The sequence below is a fragment of the Hypanus sabinus genome, chromosome 6, assembly GCF_030144855.1.
Source record: "Hypanus sabinus isolate sHypSab1 chromosome 6, sHypSab1.hap1, whole genome shotgun sequence".
Lineage (NCBI taxonomy): Eukaryota > Metazoa > Chordata > Chondrichthyes > Myliobatiformes > Dasyatidae > Hypanus > Hypanus sabinus.
In genome coordinates this window covers 153,891,814-153,911,980 of record NC_082711.1, presented here as the reverse complement: position 1 = coordinate 153,911,980, position 20,167 = coordinate 153,891,814, and the positions used below count along the sequence as shown (strand labels likewise).

At 39.8% G+C, this 20,167-nt stretch overlaps 1 protein-coding gene and 1 long non-coding RNA gene across 7 annotated transcripts in view; one reads left to right on the top strand and one right to left on the bottom strand.

The window, feature by feature from the left end:
• Positions 1–20,167, top strand: part of LOC132395973 (rab effector Noc2-like) — a 234,463-nt gene that overhangs the window by 184,056 nt on the left and 30,240 nt on the right. The window lies entirely within an intron of this gene.
• The window catches only part of LOC132395975 (uncharacterized), a 49,247-nt gene that overhangs the window by 18,376 nt on the left and 10,704 nt on the right, over positions 1–20,167 (bottom strand). Inside the window, exons 1-2 of one of the 2 annotated variants that reach the window (XR_009512799.1) lie at positions 14,105–14,131; positions 10,689–10,782 (exon numbers count right to left, since the gene is read on the bottom strand). This is a non-coding gene — a long non-coding RNA (uncharacterized LOC132395975). Of the gene's footprint in view, positions 1–10,688; positions 10,783–14,104; positions 14,132–20,167 lie in introns of those variants that run through there. The other variant, XR_009512800.1, reaches the window with a different exon arrangement.

Genomic DNA, 20,167 nt, shown 5'->3' with positions numbered 1-20,167 from the left:
TTTCTGATGCAGCTCTCTTTCTGCAACATCTATGCTATAGATTCTATAGGATCTGTAGCATCCAGTTATTGTTCTGTGACTGAGGATTCACTCAGGTTGAAGAACTCTGGCAATAACTCAGGAAGTTAAAATGTGTTACATATTGTAATAACTTTTTAAAATCATATTGCCAAGATTGAAATTCACACCAAAAAGCTCTCCATTGATCTAGAAGATGCAGTATCTTAATGTACAAAATTCTGACTGTTTTGATGTCACCCAGATATAATGACATTTTGTGGGATTCAATTTTTCAGGGGCAGAGAGCTTCTCAAACTATTTATATAAAATTGCCATTGAAATCTGAATTGCACATGTTGACTAAATAAATCTTGTTTTATCTTTTTTACAATAGAAATGATGTGTAAAAACTTGAAATTCACATCAAATAATTAATTCTATTAATTTAATCTACATGCTCTGTTTGAGATTTCATTGAAAGCAAGTTCTGGATTTTTACTTTTAACTGTAAATATGCACATGCTTGAAATTGGCAGTTTTTGGTGTGTGGCATTTTTGGGGTTATTACATTTTTTATATATTTGATGCTTATGAACTTTCTTCCATTTATCATTGTTCAAACATATACCCTTTATTATAATATACATTTGGTAGCTACTTTATTAGTTACCTCCTGTATCCTGTTCATGGGCTTCTGCTATTGTGGCCCATCCACTTCAAGGTTCGATGTGTTGTGTGTTCAGAAATGCTCTTCTGCAGACCACTGTTGTAACGTGTGTTTAATTGAGTTACTGTCGCCTTCTTGGCAGCTTGAACTAGTCTGGCTGTTCTCCTCTGACCTCTGTCATTAACAAGAAGAGCAGCAGTTTTTGAGATACTCAAACCACCCTGTCTGGCACCAACAATCATTCCACGGTCAAAGTCACTTAGTTTACATTTCTTCCATATTATGAAATCTGGTCTGAACAACTAGATCTCCTGACTTCTTGCATGCTTTTGTGGATCATGTTGCTGCTGATTAGATATTTGCATTAACAGCAGGTGTACAAGTATATCTAATAAGGTATATTACAAGAACGCTGCGAAGACTTGAGGGACTGAGGTTATAGGGAGATGTTGGACAGGCTATGACTTTATTCCTTAGAGCACAGGAGGCTGGGAGGTGATCTTATAGAGATTGATAAAATCATGAGGGGCATAGATAGGGTTTATGTATTTAGTCTGTTTTCCTCAGGATTGGGGAATCAAGAACTCTAGGGCACAAGTTTAAGAACATAGGGGAAAGATTTAATATGAACTTGAGGGACAGTCTTTTTACCGAGAACGTGGTCAATATATGAATGAGAGGAACTGGCTGCAGCAGGTACAATAACAATAATTAAAAAAAAAACTGTTGGACAAGTTCATGAGTTGGAAAGGTTTAGAACAGGGGTTCCCAACCTGGGGCCCAGTCTCCTTGCTTTATGGTATTAGTCCATAGCATAAAAAAGTTGGGAGTCCCTAGTTTAGAAGGTTATTGGCCAAGAGCTGGATATTTTGGTTGGCATAGATCAGCTGGGCCGAAGGACCTGTTTTCATCCAATATAACTTGATAACCCAATGTTATTCTTTGTGATATCACTTCTGCTGAGGTCATGTTTGATTTCTCAAACCCTTGTGGATGGTGTAGTTTGATGGGTCTTTTCCTGAGCCATAGGATTGTTTTACCTGTGAAGATGGATGTGTTGGAATAGTGATTGACAACTTTACTGTCAGGAAGTTCTGTTTTATTGGGTAAATTACAGTATTTGTGAATGGAGAGATTCCTAAATTGTGCCCATCCAGGAAAGTACAACATTGGTAAAGAATAACACAACATCAGTGGAATGCAAAAGAAAACTGAACATAAATGAACACCAAGCCATATTGTTGGGGTATGCACAATGCATGGATGGGTGCAAGGTACGTGTGGGAGAGTATAAGCCAGACAAGCTGAGAGTGTGAGATTCAGGATCTATTTCTGGATTCATCAACTGGTTCTGGTTGAAGGTTGATGTTACCATGTTTTAGCTGAAAGACAAGCCTGTTATCTTTTGAGGCACATTGACATTTTGCATTGCATGAAAGGTTTCAAAATTCTCTGGCTGGTATTACACTGGCTGTAACAGAAATAGAAAGATGATTTAAATTCTGATTTTCCATTGTTTAGTTTGACACATGTAAATAAGGGTAGGTAAGGATATTTTCGAATATTGTCCAAGTAATGGTCGAACATCATTAATAGTAATTCATTCAAGATTACTGGAAAAAATTTTATTGATGGACTTTCAGGTATCAGTGTTGGACTCTATTTAGCAATCTTGCTTCTTTAGAGAGTGATGTAAAGTCAGAATGAGAGATTAAGCACAGATATAAGGACTGGTATTTCTGCGAGGAAAATATCAAACTCTTTATTGTGGCAGAAAATAACTTGGCACTATCACAGATGATGGAGACTTAATAATAAATGGCATCAGTTTGGTATCACCTGTGAAATTGACTGCAACCTTAGGACTTCTGATTAAATAGAAAAACCCCAAAGTTACTATCAGTGATTCAACTTCTTCACTAGAATCAGAATGATCCTATCAAATTGATAGGAATTTAAGATTAAATTCAGAAGACGGAGGAGTGATCTAATTGAAACCTATAGAATGTTGAAAGGCCTTGATAAAGTGGACGTGGAGAGGATTTTCCTATGGTGGGAGAGCCTAGGACTAGCGGACACAGCCTCAGAATAGAAGGGCATCTTTAGAATGGAGATGAGGAGGCATTGCTTTATCCAGATGGTGGTGAATCTGTGAAGTTCATTGCCACAGGCAGCTGTGGAAGCCAAATCTTTACATATATTTAAGGCAGAGGTTGATAGATTTTTCATTGGTCATGGCATGAAGGGATATGGGGAGAAGGCAGAAGGTTGGGGCTGAGAGGGAAAATGAATCAGCGATGATGAAATGGCCTAGTTCAGCTCCTACATCTTATTGTCATATGGTCTTAAGCTACTTGCTTAGTGTTTACTTTGTGTTTAAATATGTAGGTAAAAATTATACCTTTTGCATCCTCTTATGTTGTTTGAGAGAGTTCTTTAGTACGACTAGCTGACTAGTAAGTTTGAAAATTTCACCGCTTTTGCAAATTTCTTTCATCTGCTGCAAACACAGAGAACACTGGAAATATTCAACAGGTCAGGGAATACTTGTGGAGAGAGATGCGCAGTTACCATCGCAGGTCACGTCACCTACATCAAAGTTGCAAATGTGAGAAAGCAAACATGTTTTAAATTACAGAGAGGGCGAGGGTGGAAAGAACAGAGGGAATGTCTGTGCTGGGTGGAGATTAAAGACATCATGGTAACTGTTATAGACAACCCTCATGTTATGGCCATTCAGGATACAGAGATTTGCCCTTGCGGAATTCACAACTCATTGCCCAAGAATCTGTGGTATGGACAGTATTCACTCTTGTGGAGTTTACAAGTAAAGAGTAAATAAATAAGCACAATATTTTCAACTCACATTTGGTGACATATGCACAGATGATGTGGCTTTGTATTGTAGAATATCACGATAAGGGCTGGTTTCCAGGAATGCAGCTCAGCACCCCACCCCCCGAAGTGCAGGCACATTGTGTATTTTAAATGCTGGTAGCGTGAGACAGAAAGGAATGAAAGACATATCCAGAATGATCTAAAGTTGTTGAATTTGCCAGTGAATTCAAGGGCTGCAATGTACCTAGACTTAAAATAAGACGCTATTCTTTAAGCTTACATTGAGCACCTCTGGTTCTTTCTCTACAGCTGCTGCCTGGACTCACCTGCGCATTTTATCTAGTATTTCCAGTTTTTGTTTTGGATTTCCAGGTTCTTTATTTTGCTACTCAAGCATCAGAAAACAGGAATTGCTCCCTGCAAATACCATGATTCCTTTGTGAGGATCTTTGCCTTGGGTTGTAAAATTAGACCGTAGAACTGTACAGTGCGGTACAGGCCCTTCGGCCCACATTATGCTAACCTATATAAAATGAGTCCACAATTAATTTTACCCATCCCTCCTACACAGCCCATGACCCTCCATTTTTCCCCCATCTACGTACCTATCTATGAATACCTTATATGACCTTATCGCATCAGCCCCTACCACCACGGCCAGCAGTACATTTCAGGCACCTACCACTCTCTGTGTAAAAGTACTTACCTTTGATATCTTCCCTATATTTTCTTCCACTCATCTTAAACTGATATCCCCTGGTATTGGCCACTGCTGCCCTGGGAAAGAGGTGCTGGCTCTCTGTCTGCGCCCTCTCATAATCTTTTATCACTTCTATCCATGCCCCTTATCCTCCGTCGCTCCTAAGAGAAAAGCTGTAGTTCTCTCAAGCTTTCCTCACAAAGCCCGTGCTGTAATCGAAGCAGCATCCTGGTAAATCTCCTCTGCACCCTCTCTAAAGCTTGCACATCCTTCCTATAACAACAACCGAACACAGTACTCCAAGTGAGGTCTAACCAGAGGTTTGTAGAGCGGCAACATAACCCTGTGGTTCTTGAATTCAATCCCCTGACTAATGACCACTTGATAACCATCCTAGAAGAAGAATTTCAGGAAGTATATTGTATACATTTCTCTGACATTAAATGTACCTATTGCATCTTAAAATTCTAGGCCATTATCTCCAGACCTGGAAGTGTTGAACCAACTTATTCATAGAGTATTGAATTTCTAGTATAAGCATTATATAAATTGGATTTTAAATTAGATGCTGTACCACCTCGGACTGTGTGGAATAAAACATCCTGTCCACAATGAGTCTTAAGTAGCATTGAGTACAAGTCAAACAATATGCAGAACGCGGTGAAACTGAAGGTTGAAATGTCTTGTAATACATCAGGACTTTACATTTGTTTAAAAGGTAGATTATGTAAAGTTATATATTGTACAACTAACTGAGTCCAGAATATTACAGCTGATGAAATGATAAATGCGGTTGCATATCACCCGCAGAGCAATATGTTAAATCTTAATCCAAGGTCACAATATCAGGAGCTGAGTTTATGCTTTTCAGTATTATCTAAAAAAAACCTAAGCCCTACTGTGTATGAATATAAATCATTGCTAAATTCAGGCTTGGGTGAGAATAGGCACAGGCCAGAACTTAACTTGGAGAAGTTGTAGGCATAACAAGTGTAGACAGGATGGTAGTTAAGGCAGTAGAATAGTCCTCTTGTGAGATGTGGAATTTCAGGGTACTTAATGGTCTCCTTGATGACTAGATCTGCAGGCAGTGTATCCAATCTCATCTCCTGACTGACAAGGTCAATGGACTGCAGCTGGAGTTGGATACACTCAGGACCATATGGGAGACCATGTGGAGACTATACTGAAAGCTTCATAGATAAATCTTTCACTGTTGTGAAATTCCTCCTTATCTCTGCTCTAAATGGATGTCCCTCGAGTTTGAGGTTGTATCTTCCGGTCCTAGACTCACCCACTATTAGAGAACATCCTATCTATGTTCACTCTGTCCAGATCTTTCAATATTTGATAGGTTTCAATGAGATCCCTCCCCACATTCTTATAAACTCTACAGGCCCAGAGCCATCAAACGTTCCTCATACTTTAGGAAGATAAGAACATGCAGCAGGAGTCGGCCATCTGGCCTGTCAGACTTGCTCTGCCATTCAATAAGATCATTGCTGATCTGGCCATGGACTCATCTCCACTGACCTGCCTTTTCCCCATAACCCTTAATTCCTCAACTATGCAAAAATCTATCCAACCTTGTCCTAAGTATATTTACCGAGATAGCCTCCACTGCTTCGTCGGGGAGAGAATTCCAGAGATTCACCACTCTCTGGGAAAACCAGTTTCTCCTCATCTCCATCCTAAATCTACTCCCCCGAATCTTAAGGCTGTGTCCCCTAGATCTAGTCTCACCTACTAGTGGGAACAACTTTCTTGCCTCTATATTATCTATCCCTTCATAACTTCATATGTTTCGATAAGATCTTCTCTCATTCTTCTGAATTCCAGCAAATGCAGTCCGAAGCAACTCAATCTCTTCTCATAGGCTAACCCCCTCATCTCTGGAATCAACCTGGTAAACCTCCTCTGCACCACCTCCAAAGCCAATAAGTAAGGAGACCAGAACTACATACAGTACTCCAGGCGTGGCCTCACCAGTACCCTGTGCATTTGCAGCATAACCTCCCTGCTCCTAAATTCAATCCCTCTAGCAATGAAAGCCAACATTCCATTTGCCTTCTTGATAGCCTGCTGCACCTGCAAACCAACCTTTTGTGATTCATGGACAAGCACTGCCAAGTCTCTCTGCACAGCAGCATGCTGCAATTTTTTCACCATTTAAATAGTATTCTGCTCTTTCATTTTCCCTTCCAAAGTAGATGACCTCACATTAACCAACATTGTACTCCATCTGCCAGACCCTTGCCCACTCACTCAACCTATCTATATCTTGCTGCAGACTCTCTGTATTTTCTGCACAATTTTCATTTCCATTCAGTTTAGTTTCATTAGCAAATTTAGATACACTGCTCTTGGTCCCCCCTTCCAGATCGTTAACGTGTATCATAAACAATTGCAGGGCCAGCACCGACCCCTGCGGCATACCGCTCACCACTGATTGCCAACCAGAGTAACACCCATGTATCCCAACCCTCTGCTTTCTATTAGTTAACCAATCCTCTATCCATGCTGATACATCACTCGCAACTCTATGCATCCTTCCCTTATGGATAAGTCTTTTATGTGGCACCTAATCAAATGCCTTCTAGAAATCCAAGTAAATAACGTCCATCTGTTCCTCTCTATCTACTGTGCTCGTTATATCTTTTGATCCTTTCATTCCCCGAATCATTTTCGTGAACCACCTCTGCACCGTTTCCAATGCCAACACAATACTTTAAGTGTAGTCTGACCAATGCCTTATAAAGCCTCAGCATTACATCCTTACTGTTAAATGCTAGTCCTCTCAAAATGAATGCTATCATAACATTTGGCTTCCTTATTTCCCACCCAACCTTCAAATTAACCTTTAGGGAATCCCAAGTCCCTTTGCATGTCTGCTTTTTGAATTTTCTCTCTGTTTAGTAAATAGTCTGTGCCTTTATTCCTTCTACCAAAATGCATGACCATACATTTTCCTACACCATATTTCATCTGCCACTTCTTTGCCCATTCCCTCAATCTGTCTAAGTCCTTCGACAAATTCCCTGCTTCTTCAACTGTACTTGCATCTCCACCTATCTTTGTAATGAACGCAACTTTGCCATAAAGCCATCAGTGCTGTTATACAAGTCATTGACATATAACATGAAAAGAAGCAGTCCCAACACAGACCCCTGTTGATCACCACTAATCACTGGCAGCCTGTTAGAAAAGGCCCCCTTTATTCCCACTCTTTGCCTTCTACTATCCATGCTAGTATCTCTCCTGTAATAACAGGGGGTCTTGTTAAGCAGCCTCATATGTGGCACCTTGTCAAAGGCCTTGTAATCCATTGACTCTACTTGGCCTGTCTTGCCTACTATTTCCTCAAAGAATTCCAACAGATCTGTCAGGCAAGATTTTCCCTTAAGGACACTGTGCTGACTTTGGCTTAGTTTATCATTTATGTCCAAATACCCCGTAACCTATAATGGACTTCAATATCTTCCAATCAGTGATGTCAAGTTAACTGGCCTATAATTTCCTCTATACTGTCTCCTTCATTTCGTAAAGAGTGGGGTGACATTTGTAAATTTCCAGTCCTCTGGAACCATTCCAGAACCTAGTGAATCTTCAAAAGATTGTTACTGATGCCTGTACAATCACTTTAGCTACCTCTTTGAGAACCTTGGGGTGTTGTCCATTTGGTCCAGGTAATTCATCTACCTTCAGACCTTTCTTCTTCCCAAGCACTCTCTCCTTAAAAGCGACAACATTAATTTCTTCCCCCTGACACTTTCGAATGTGTGGCACATTGCTAGTGCCTTCCATAGTAAAACTGTTAAAAATACTTACTAAGTTCGTCTGCAGTCCAGCATTATTTTCCAGTTATCCAATCTCCACTCTTGCCTCACTTTTATTCTTCATATATTTGAAAAAAATTTTGGTATCCTCTTTTACATTTTACATCTAGCTTCCCTCATATTTCATCTTATCTCTAGTTATAGCTTTTATAGTTGCCTTCTGTTCATTTTTACAAGCTTCCCAATCTTGTGGCTTCACACTTATTTTTGTTATATTGTATGTGCTCTTATTCACTTTTATGCTTGACTTCCCTAGTCAGCCATGATTACCTCATTCTCCCTTTAGAATACTTCTCCACCTTTTGGAAACTCCAGCATTGTTGTTCTGTCATCATCCCTGCTAGTGTCTGCTTCAAATCAACTCTAGCCAGCTCCTTCCTTATACCTCTGTAATTTGCTTCACTCCACTTTCTGATTTGAACTTCTGTTTCTTAAACTGCAGGGTGAACTTTACCATTTTATGATCACTGCTTCCTAAGGACTCCTTTACTTTAAGTTCCCTAATCAAATGTAGTTCGTCATCCAACGTCCAATCCAGAGTTGTCTTTCCCCTGCTGGGCTCAACCACAAGCTGCTCCACAAAGCCAACTTGTGGACATTCTACAAATTCCCCCTCTTGGAATCCAGCCAACATCAACCTGATTTTCCCAATCTACCTGCATATTGAAATCCCCCATGACTAATGTAACATTTTCCTTTTTACATGCCTTTTCTATTTCCCATTGTAACTTGTATCCCATATTCTGGGTACTATTTGGAGGCCTGTATACAACTCCCATCAGGGTCCTTTTACCCTTGCAGTTTCTTAATTATACCCACAAGTATTCTATATCTTCTGATTCTATGTCCCTCTTTCTAAGGATTTGAATTCTTTCTTTAACTAACAGAGCCACTCACACTGCCTGAGTACCTGCCTGCCCTTTCGCTACAAGATATATCCTTGGATGTTAAGCTCCCAACTATGATCTTCTTTCAGCCATGACTCAGTAATGCACATAATGTCGTATCTGCCAATATCTAATTGTGTGGCAAGATCATTGCTCTTATTTTGTATATTATGGTGAAAGGCCTTGATAGAGTGGATGGGGAGAGGATGTTTCCAATAGTGGGAGAGTCTAAGACCAGAGGACACAGCCTCAGAATGGAGGGGCTTCCTTTTTGAATGGAGATTAGGAGGAATTTCTTTACCAGAAAGTGGTGAATCTGTGGAATTCTTTGCCACAGGCAGCTGTGGAAGCCAAGTCTTTATGTATATTGATGGTAGAGTTTGATGGAGTCTTGATTGGTCAGGGCATATGGGGAAGAAGCAGGAGATTGGGGCTGAGAGCAGCATTGGATCAGCCATGATGAAATGGCGGAACAGACTTGCCTGGGTGGTCTTATGGTCTAAAATACCATTGTAAATTGTAATGTTTAGTTAATTAATTTCCAGCGCAAATATTAATGCTTTTCCTGTTATGGATATGAGGAATAACTAATGCTTTTGGGCCTTTAACTCACTAATTATTGTTTGTTCCATTGAATTAAAATTTACTTTTCACTCAGCTGATCTACCCAGCCCCGTAGCTATCTCATGTAAAGCTCAGCATGGCATCCATATTTTAGTCAAGTATTTTCATTTGACTTAGATTGGGTTTTATGTGAGATTACTTTTTAAACAGTTATGTTCCCTTTTCAGTTAAATTCTATATTCTGATCATGCAAATATCTCACAAAATATTGTATTATTTATAAAATAACCATGTCAGATTTTTGCATGTTTCAAATTCATATTTTAAAGATACTATGTGAGGACACTGTGAGTGACTGGAAAGGGATCTACACCCAGACTTCACCCATAACTTTAACCTCTGTGCTAAAAGCAAAATCAAAGTCCTATTAGAGGAGAAGACAATATTATTGAAGACGATCTTGCATTTGTCAGGAACCACCTTCTTTGCAGCCTGGTAAAAAGAGGAAATAATTGAAAACAAATTAAAGATCGGTTCTTTGGAGAATGGTTCTCTTATCTGGACATAGGAGGCTGGTTGACCCATACAATTGTGACACTTTATGTAAAATGATAAAAGCACTTTTGCTCCATTTCACAATGTCCTGGGGAAATGATGCACTAGGCTGATTAGGAGATAAAAATCTGCAATATTCAAAGCCCTTGAAATGATCCCAGCTTATCCAAGAACTTCTGAGGGTAATTATAATCAAATAAACACTGTGTTTTATGAATTGATCCTCCAGTCAAAAGGTCCCATCTCAGAGCTTGATTAGGCAATCACATCTTACACTCAATCCCTAAATTTGCTGGAGCTGATATACCATGATAAGCAGTGTGTTGTGAGCTACAAGCTTTATCACTGAGACGCGGAGCCACAAATGATGCATGGGTGATGAGAAGAATGTATTAGAACTCTGGTACTATCACTTCTGATGTCTTGTGCAGAGTGAGAGGCTGTGAGCTCATGGACAAGCATGTCTGGTTAATATTAGACAGAGAAACAAAACAGGAGAAGAATGGTGTTCACCATAGAGGTCAACCTTTGACTTTCACTTTGCTCCGTTCCACCTACGTTCTTTGTCCCAAGTGTCTCGAAGTCAAGAAGGTTCGTTGTTTCAGGATTATTGTTAACATTTTGTTTTATGCTACCTTTACCTGAAAATAGAAATCCAGTCCTGCGCTGTTAACCCAAGTGCTCTCCATTCTTGCCTGTTCTGGGTTAGAGTTGGTAGTGTCTTGTACATGCAACCTGTAAAAGTATCAGCGACAATTGAACACACCTGGAGGCTAGTTTTGCTGTTAACAAAACACTGCTTTATTAGTAACTATGTCATATAGTAACTTAAACCAGGTAAATCAAGAGTTAATGGTGTTATGCATATGTAGGTGTAAATATATAAAGCCCCAAAACTTCTTCAAGCTTAGGTGGTAAGTGATATGGTCTTGTGATGGTATGTAAGAAAGTTCAGTTGAATCCTCAGGTTAATTAGTGCGAGATATTTGTAATCCAAAGGTGACTGTTGTGAGAAGGCATTTACATCGATATTCTACAGATTCCACGACAGCAATACAAAACAACAATAGCAGTAGGTTTTATCTCTGAAGTTGTTCCACTTCACACACGAAGTATCACCGACAGTGATCTTCAACGAATATCCTTTCAACACAAGTGGTACCACACCCGAATTCAGCTACGGGACATCTCAAAATGGTGGCCACAGGATACTCAAACAGAATCCATATATAGATTATCACCAACAGTAGCTAATCACAAAGGAGACCCTCTTCAAGGGAACCACCACCCAGGCAAGGGTCAACACACCAGTAGATTCCAAAAGGTTACCCCAATCACACACAATGTAATAGCCACTTATCCAGTTCCATGACATACAAAATAACTCCAACAGTGATTTGCCACAGCGGTGCCTTCTTCAGTGAACTACCACACCCAGACAAAGGGTAAACACACATGTGGTATTCACAAAGGTTTTTCCCTCACCAGAAAAACCCACTCCTGCAGATTAAGTGACAATCACACTTCCGTATCCGAATGGAAATGAACTCATCCTCATGGTCTACTTAGAGAGGGAGTCCAAACAGTGATCTCTTTGTCACTGGGTTTCTTCTGTTCCAAATCTTCCTCTCCCTCTTCGCTTCTCTGCAAAAATAATTCTAGTTGCAGAACTTGTGAAAGTCATTTATCAATACTCTGGATTGATCTCAACTCACCCCTTTTGGGCTACTGAAAGTTTAAACCAGCGACCGACTCACTGGTGTGTGTCTGTGTGTCTGTAACTGTCCTTGTAAAAAGTAAACAAGCTGCAGAGAAACCATAACATTGATTGTCCATCAAATAACTCCATCTCTCTCTCTCTCTCTCTCCCCCATCTCCCTCTCTCCCTCCCCTCAAACAGTATCCAAAAGTCAGTCTCATTCTCCCGGTGTTTTAAAGTGACAGTCCACAGAAAATATGAATGCCAGGAGTACATAACAGTAGTTTATTAAATATAAACTGCAAGCGCTGCAACAAGTCAGGCAGCATTATCAGTTGAAAGATCTTTCACCTGCAACAGTAACAGGAGCTTCTGGACTTGATGAGTGTTTCCAGCATCTTACATCAACGTAGAACAGGACAGCACAGGAACAGGCCCTTTGGCCCACAATGGACAACTAAACTAATTTCTTCTGCCTACAAATGGCCATATCCTTTTATTTTTCACAGATTCAAGTGCCTATGTAAACGTCACTTTGAAGTCCCTTATATATCTGCTACTAGCACCCATGACTCTGTGTAAAAAAACTTGCATCTCCTTTGAAATTAACCCCTCTCACCTTAAATGTATGCCCTCTGGTATTAAACATTTCTACCCTGAGAAAAGGATACTGTTTATTGACTCTATCTGTGCCTCTCATAATCTTATCAGATCACCCATCAGCTTCCACCGTTTCATTGAAAACAATCCTAGTTTGTCCAATTTCTCATTATAGCAAATGCTCTCTAATCCAGGCAGCTTCCTGGTAAACTCTTCTGCATCCTCCCCAAAGACTTGACATCCTCCCTATAATGGAGTAACCAAGTGGCCTGTGGCCAAGTGGTTAAGGCGTTCGTCTAGTTATCTGAAGGTCGCTAGTTCAAGCCTTGGCTGAGGCTGCGTGTGTGTCCTTGAGCAAGGCACTTAACCACACATTGCTCTGCGATGACACCGGTGCCAAGCTGTATGGGTCTAATGTCCTTCCCTTAGACAACATCGGTGGCATGGAGAGGGGTGACTTGAGGCTTGGGCAACTGCCGGTCTTCCATTAAAAAAAAAGAGCCTTGCCCAGGCTTGCACCCTGGAAACTTTCCAAGGCGCAAATCCATGGTCTGTCGAGACTAATGGAGGCCTACAATGGAGTGACCAGAATTGTATGCAACACACCAGCTAGAGTTTTATAAAGCTGCAACATAAAATCGAATCCAATGCCTCAACTAATAAGGGCTAGCATGCCATATGCCATGCCGGACCCTTCTTCAAGGAGCAAAGAGGTTAGACCCCAAGATCACTCTATTCATCTGTTAAAGGTCTTGCCCTTAATAGTGTATTGTCTCTTTGAATTTGACAGTTCACAGTGGAACAGTTCACATTTGGCCAGGTTAAACTCCATCTGCCATTTCTCTGCCTATATCTGCAACTGACTAACTGACCTTTGCAAGTCATCTATGCTATCAATACCACCAGCCTTAAGTATCATCTGCAAGCTTACTGACCAACCCATGTACATTTTCATCCAGATTATTGATATACGTCATGGGCAACAGAGGTCCCAGTACAGATCCCTGCAGAACATCACTAATCACAGACCTGCAGTAGAGTAAGCCCTATTGACTACTACCCTTTGTCTTTTGTGGGTTAGTCAGTTCTGAATTCAAATGGTCAATTCACCATGCATCCCATGCATCTTAATCTTCTGGATGAGCCTAATATGAAGGACCTTGTCAAATGCCTTTACTAAAATCTGTATAGATGATATTTGCAGCTGTACCTTCATCAATCACCCTTGTAACTTTGTCAAAAGATTCGGTCAAGTTAATAAGACATGACTTGCCACACACAAAACCTACAGGCTCCCTTTCATTAGGCCATGGCTTTCCAAATGCTCATAAATCCTATCCCTAAGAATTCTGTTCTCTTACCTTTCTCACTAACCTGGGATATATCCCATTAGGCCCTGGGGATTTATCCACTTTAAGAGTCCCAACACTACCTCCTTCTTGATAAATGTAAAGTACTCATTAAGGGCTTCACCCACATCCTCCGCATCTAAACAAATGTTCCCCCTTTATCCTTGAGTGACTTACCCTCTCCTTAGTTGTACCTTGCTCTTGATGAATATATAGAATTCCTTGGGATTCTCTTTAATCCTACTTGCCATGGCATTTTTATGGCCCCTCCTGGCTTTTCTAATTCCTTTCTTGAGTACCTCATAATCCTGAAGGGCTCTGTTTGATCCTAACTTCCTAAGCTTTACATACTTTTCCTTTCTCTTCTTGAGAAATTCATCACTTCTCTCGACATTCAAGGTTCCTTTACCTTGCCATCCTTCTTGTTCCGTCTGACTGGGACATACCTGTCCTGTGCTCTGTGTAGTTGATCTTTAAGCATCCCCCACATGTCAGATGTGGACTTGTCCAAAATCTGCTATTCCCAATTAACTCTCCCTAGTCCTACTGAATGCTCTCGTAATTTGCCCTGCTCCAATTTAATACTCTCCTGCAAAGTCCATATGTATACTTATCTGTAGCTATCTTAAAACTCAAGGAGTTGTGGTCACTGCTCCCTAATTTAACTAAGAGAACAGCCCAAGTTTAGGTGAATTTTTTTGTCTAAGTGACAACTTTTTTAAGAGTGTAGCACACTGTCAGTGTTGTACGGGAACACCAGCCTTGATTTTAAAACTCATTGCATTGGGACTTGAACCTTGACTGTTGGACTCACAGTCATGAGCTATGCTGAACCACAAGAGACAGGAAAAGACTCTGTTACTAGCACTTCCATTTATTTATTCATACAGCTTATTTAGTGTTTTTCATTTTGAATAAACCTGTTCTGTAGAATTTTATTCTTTGAATCATTCATTTTTGTAGCCCAGTGTTACCAAAATCTATCACTTCAGACTCAAAGTTAACACCATCTGAAGTGTAATTCATACATTCTTCATCTCAGCAAAGATTGGAATTGATTTTGAAATTGAATTTCTGATGAAGTGTTTGTCGGGATCAATCTACAATATTTGGTTCCTGACTATTTAAGTGATCTTTGTAAGCTTTCCCATACTTTGACACACCGAATTCTATCCAAAATGGTGTTTATAAAAGGCCTGGATTTCAATCAACTTCCTCTGCTACCGAGATGAGGGAGAAGCCAGTTTCAACATCGGTGGTGGAGTTCTGCATTTTGCTGAGGCTTCCATGATGAAAAGGCATCACACGAAGTGTAAGGGTGGGAGGAGGGGAATTGTGGGTGAAGAAGAGAATAATATCAGCCCACGTGAGGAAACTAATCATCGACTGCACCGTGCCCATTTAGTTGGCTGTTGAAATGCTTTCTGACATACAGAAACTCTCAAAGACTGCTGAACATTGTTTAGTCCAGTATAAAGGATTATTATTAAAATTATGACACTTAACATATACAATATAACATTACTGTGTATCCATTTTCTATAAATTGACCAGCACCAGAAAGGAAAACAGCTGACTTCAGAACTTTGTATTTGTTTTCTTTTTGCAAATTCTGATCCTTTAAGTTTATGAATCTAGAGTAAGTGAGCATACTGTCGTTGTGCTGTGCATAACCTTTCAGTGCTGTGCCATGCTCAGGAACTTAGGAAGATGGTTAAGACAGTCTGACGAACTGATGTAAAGGACTTGGATCATAAAGGGTATATCAGACATTTTAAGATACTTGTTGGAAATATTTTGGTTTTACAGGCCCAATTAAATTCATTTACTGGTGTTATAAAAGGATTAAATGATTGACTGAAGGTCTGATTTTGGAGCTAGTGTTTTAATGACTCGTGGACAATGCTTAACTCAACGCTTTAAAATTTAGGATTTTTACATGAAGGTTTTCACATGACCTGGTAATTCTGAGTTACTCAGTAATTTTAAATGATGGAAGACAAGGCAGAGAAGCTTCCTTGTAACATAAATGGAGGCCATTCAGCCCATAAAATCTATGGTGGATCTCAGAGGAATTCTTTTCCTGCACTTACTTCTCCAAGAAATTACTTCAGCAGAGGGTGGTGAATCTGTGGAATTTATTACCACAGGCAGCCATGGAGGCCAGGTTGTTGGGTGTATTTAAGGCAGAGCGTGATAGTTCCTTGATTGGACATGGCATCAAAGATTACGGGGAGAAGGCCGAGGAGTGGGGCTGAGGAGGGGAGAAAAAGGATCAGCCATGATTGAATAGTGGAGCAGACTTGATGTGCCAAATGGCCTAATTCTGCTCTTATGTCTAATGGTCTGATGGTTTAAACTGAGTTGGTACTCTTTGATCTAGAAATGTTCTGGGACAATACATTTTGATCACTTTACACTTATGTTTGGTTCTGCGTGTTTAAAGAAATTTGTTCTTACCCAGGGAGGGCAATGTTGAACTGGCATGGCATTCTAGTATATCCTTGCCTATTTCTTTTCTGAGCCTTTCTTATTTTCAGATACTGAATGATACTCTTGTGATGAGGCAAGGCAACAATCTGAAGACGGGCAGATGCCTAAACATTAGGGAATTAATGAGCATATTTCCTAAGATTGCTTATTTCACTGGCTCACTTCTCCTAGATTTTCCCCCAATACAATAACCTTGACAAAAATTGAAGAAGGATATTTATCAGACATTACAATTTCAATTTGTCACAATGCAAAATAATGCTTTTAGTAAATGTATTTTACCAGCAGTGTCTGCTTTTATTAGGATGAGACTTTTGAAAGGGCGTTGATGATTGCTATAGGATGTGTAACCTAAACTATCTTGGCTAGTCATTATGATTCTTCAAATAGTACGATTCCAGTATAAAACAGACCTTCCTAACATCCCCTCAGGCTTCCCAGGACTGATGTTTTCATGATAGTGGAGATCAGAAGCAAATTGTTTTTGTGATGGTCAAACTGAACATTTGCAAAATTTAACACAAAATTCTGCTGGGTAGTCACAAAGGACAGAGTCCTAGAAACGTGAGATGGAAAATGGCTCTCTGAAAGCCATCGATAGAAATTTCTAAATTTTGTGAAGGATTGAAAAGGACTTCAAAATTCCGGTTATTCTTTGTTTCTGATTGTGACATTTTTACCCATTAATTTAAAATAACATCATTAACTTTTAGAAGTTAAGAACTGAATGTGGCTTAATTTGTTATCTTGCAGAATGGTACAAGCTAGTTCTTCCTCTCCGACCCATGCTTTGTCTGAATAGTGAAGGTTAATGGATTCATGGCTAATTGGCATCTGCATTCGCTGTGGTGGTCATGACACCTATGCAAAATCTGTTGTGAAACTGGAAAAGAGAAAACAGTGCAAAATCCAGAGACATTTAAATTTGGCCCATAGTTGAGAGTTAAAAACAGGTTGAATTATTTAAAATTGATTGCAAAAATTCTGTGCAATGAATAAAATATAATCAAACAGCACGCGGTGCATACCAATAAGCGCAATAATTAAATCTCCCGATTCCATGTAACTTGCGAATTTCAGAAACTCTCATGACACAGGACAACATCCCAAGACAATGTTTGAACAAAGTCATTTCAACTCTGCAGTTCTTTATTGTTATTGAGTAGATAATTAATTATTTTGTGTGTGAAGCTGAATATAATGCAATTCTCATGAGTTTAACACAACACTATCATATTGAGTGAAGAACAATTTAAATCAAATTGATAAGAACACCCAAGCATATATGATAAAATTTCAATCAAAAACAGCACAATAAAATTAATTTGGCAGGGATCAATGTGCCCAGGATAATCATTGGAAGATAAACTATTTACAGGATCTTGTTGGGTGTCAATTACTTGCTACATTTGCTTGCATTTACAACAGAGATTCTTAAAGTAATTCATGAAACAAGAAAGGAATTATTTCCACATGAGAGGAGGATGTGGGTTAGTAGCAATAACTGGGCAAATAGGAGAATTTGGGAATGGAACAGAAGTAACGTTCTGCACTTGATGCTGAATGTGGTGTCAAGACCTGTTGTGGATAACTTCCCATGTTTCCCGACTGTAGCCAAGGTGATTAAGATTCCATTTTATTGATGAGAATGAAGCCAAGTTGGGAGTGAAGCTGGGGAGGGGTGGGGGAGTGGTGGTGGGATTCAGTGGACTTCTACACAATGGTGGGTTCAAGTATGAGTTAACCAATTCTGGCATTTTGATCACTTGAAAAAGGAATGAAAGGAATGTGCAGGGCTACCAGCTTTGCAGTTGAGGCATTTAACTGTCTGTTCTGTTTTATCAGTTGCCAGGATTTCTAAGATCACTTAACCTAAAAAGATTTTGGAGCAATACAGCATCATTAATTGATTTTATTGAGGAACCTTCTCTGAAGTTGGATTAAAACAAAAGTGAAAGTTTGGGTGTGGGTAGGCTATATTTAAATTCTCAACACTCAACTCTCCTTCCACCTGATTTGAATGGTAAAAATAACTTCATATCATCTAAAGTTATTTGTTGGAGAATGGGCAGTTGTTTCATAAAGGTTTGATAAATCATTGTGCAAGTTCAATTTTCTTTATTTCTGGGAGGTTACGGCTAAACACAATGTTTTGGAAACAAGATATAAATTATGTGCTGTAAGTTCTTTGTCTCAATGCTTGTTGCCTTACAAATATCATTTATCTGTTAAAAGAACGTTTTCTGCACTGTTAACAGTATTTTCATTTTGGCAGCTGACTTTGTGTTTCAGAAAAGTGTGTGTAAAGGTTTGAATTGGTTTTCTAGGAATATGGGAATATTTCCAGTGTTAGTAGATTTATGTCAATATTTCCACTCAATGCCAAGGTGTTCTCTGTATTGGTCTGGCCAAGTACTGCTGACTGAATCTGTAGATAGTATGGCGTATTGTGGGCATTAGTACTCCGAGGCATTGTCTGCATCTCAGAGAAAAGCAGTGCCTGCAGCAATGCTTTGGAGGGCAGCAGGATTTGGAACATGGGTTGCTGTACTAATCATGGTGCCATGTTTTGATATTTTGTAAATACTTTCCATCCCCACTCTATCCTGACATTTTCTGGTGTGTGCAATTGGTTGTGTGTAAATGACTGGAGAAATAAAGAAAATAACCTGTTTAGGAAATCTCATCAAGATCTAAACAGATCAGCCTAAGGCTAGGCTAGCAAGCAATAAAGATACAGATAGAAGCAATTACGTACATGGATACCTTGCTTAGCACTTGGGGCACATCTCAAGTAAAGTGAATGCAATTAACTCAGCACCAAAAAGGGGCAGTATAAAAACAGGCAAGACTAGAAACACTTTGCAAATGAGGCAGCATCTGTGCAAAGAGAAACAACTAAAGTTTTGATGGAACTGAGAAAGATATAAAACAAATTCATTTTAATTTGCAGAGAAATGGGTTGTGATTGATTGAAAATAGGGAACATTTCGTGGTCACTGTTAAGCGTGGCTAATACCAGTTAGAAGGGAGCAATAGGTTCAATTTAATGTCGGCGAAATGTATACAATATACATCCTGAAATTCTTTTTCTTTGGCAACATCCAGAAAAACAGAGGAGTGCCCAAAGGAATGAATGACAGTTAAATGTTAGACTGTCATTCCCCCCTCCAAAGTCCCCCCTCCCACGCATAAGCAGCAGCAAAGCAATGGCCCCCACTCCCTCACCAGCAAAAAAGCACCTGGAGGTTATTGTCGCATTATGTATAAAGAGATGTGCTATTCAAACTCAAAAGTCAAGTTTATTATCATGTAGTATGTGCAGGTGCAATGAAAAACTCTGCAGCATCACTGACACAGAGCATCAGGTAAACAGTATTCCCAAGAAAGACATAAATTATGCACAATTTTTACAAGAAGAAACACTATTAGAACAAAAGGAAAAACAAAGCCGATTTTAGTACAATGTGATTAAAGCGGATGTAGACACAAGAAAAGCAGATGTGCGAAATGCAAAGCAACATACACAAAATTCTGGAGGAGCTCAGCAGGTCAGACAGCATCTATGAAGTTGAAATTTTGAGCTGAGATCCTTCTTCAGGATTGGAGAGGAAGGGGAAAATGCTAGAATAAAAAGGTGGGTGGAGGGGAAGAAGAATAGCAAGGAGGTGATAGTTGTAGCCAGCTGGGCGGGAAAGGTGAAGGGCTGGAGAGGAAGGAATTTGACAGGAGAGGAGAGTGGACCATGGGAGAAAGGGAAGGAGGAAAGGCAGTAGGGGGAAGTGATAGGCAGGTGAGTAGAGGTAAGAGGCCAGAGTGGGGAACAAAAGAAGGGGGGGGGGAATTTTTTTACAGGAAGAAAAATAGTTATTCATGCCGCCAGGTTGGATGCTACCCAGATGTAATATAAGGTGTTGCTGTTCTACCCTGAGGGTGGCCTGATCATAGGAGGACCAACATGTCAGAACAGGAAAGGAAA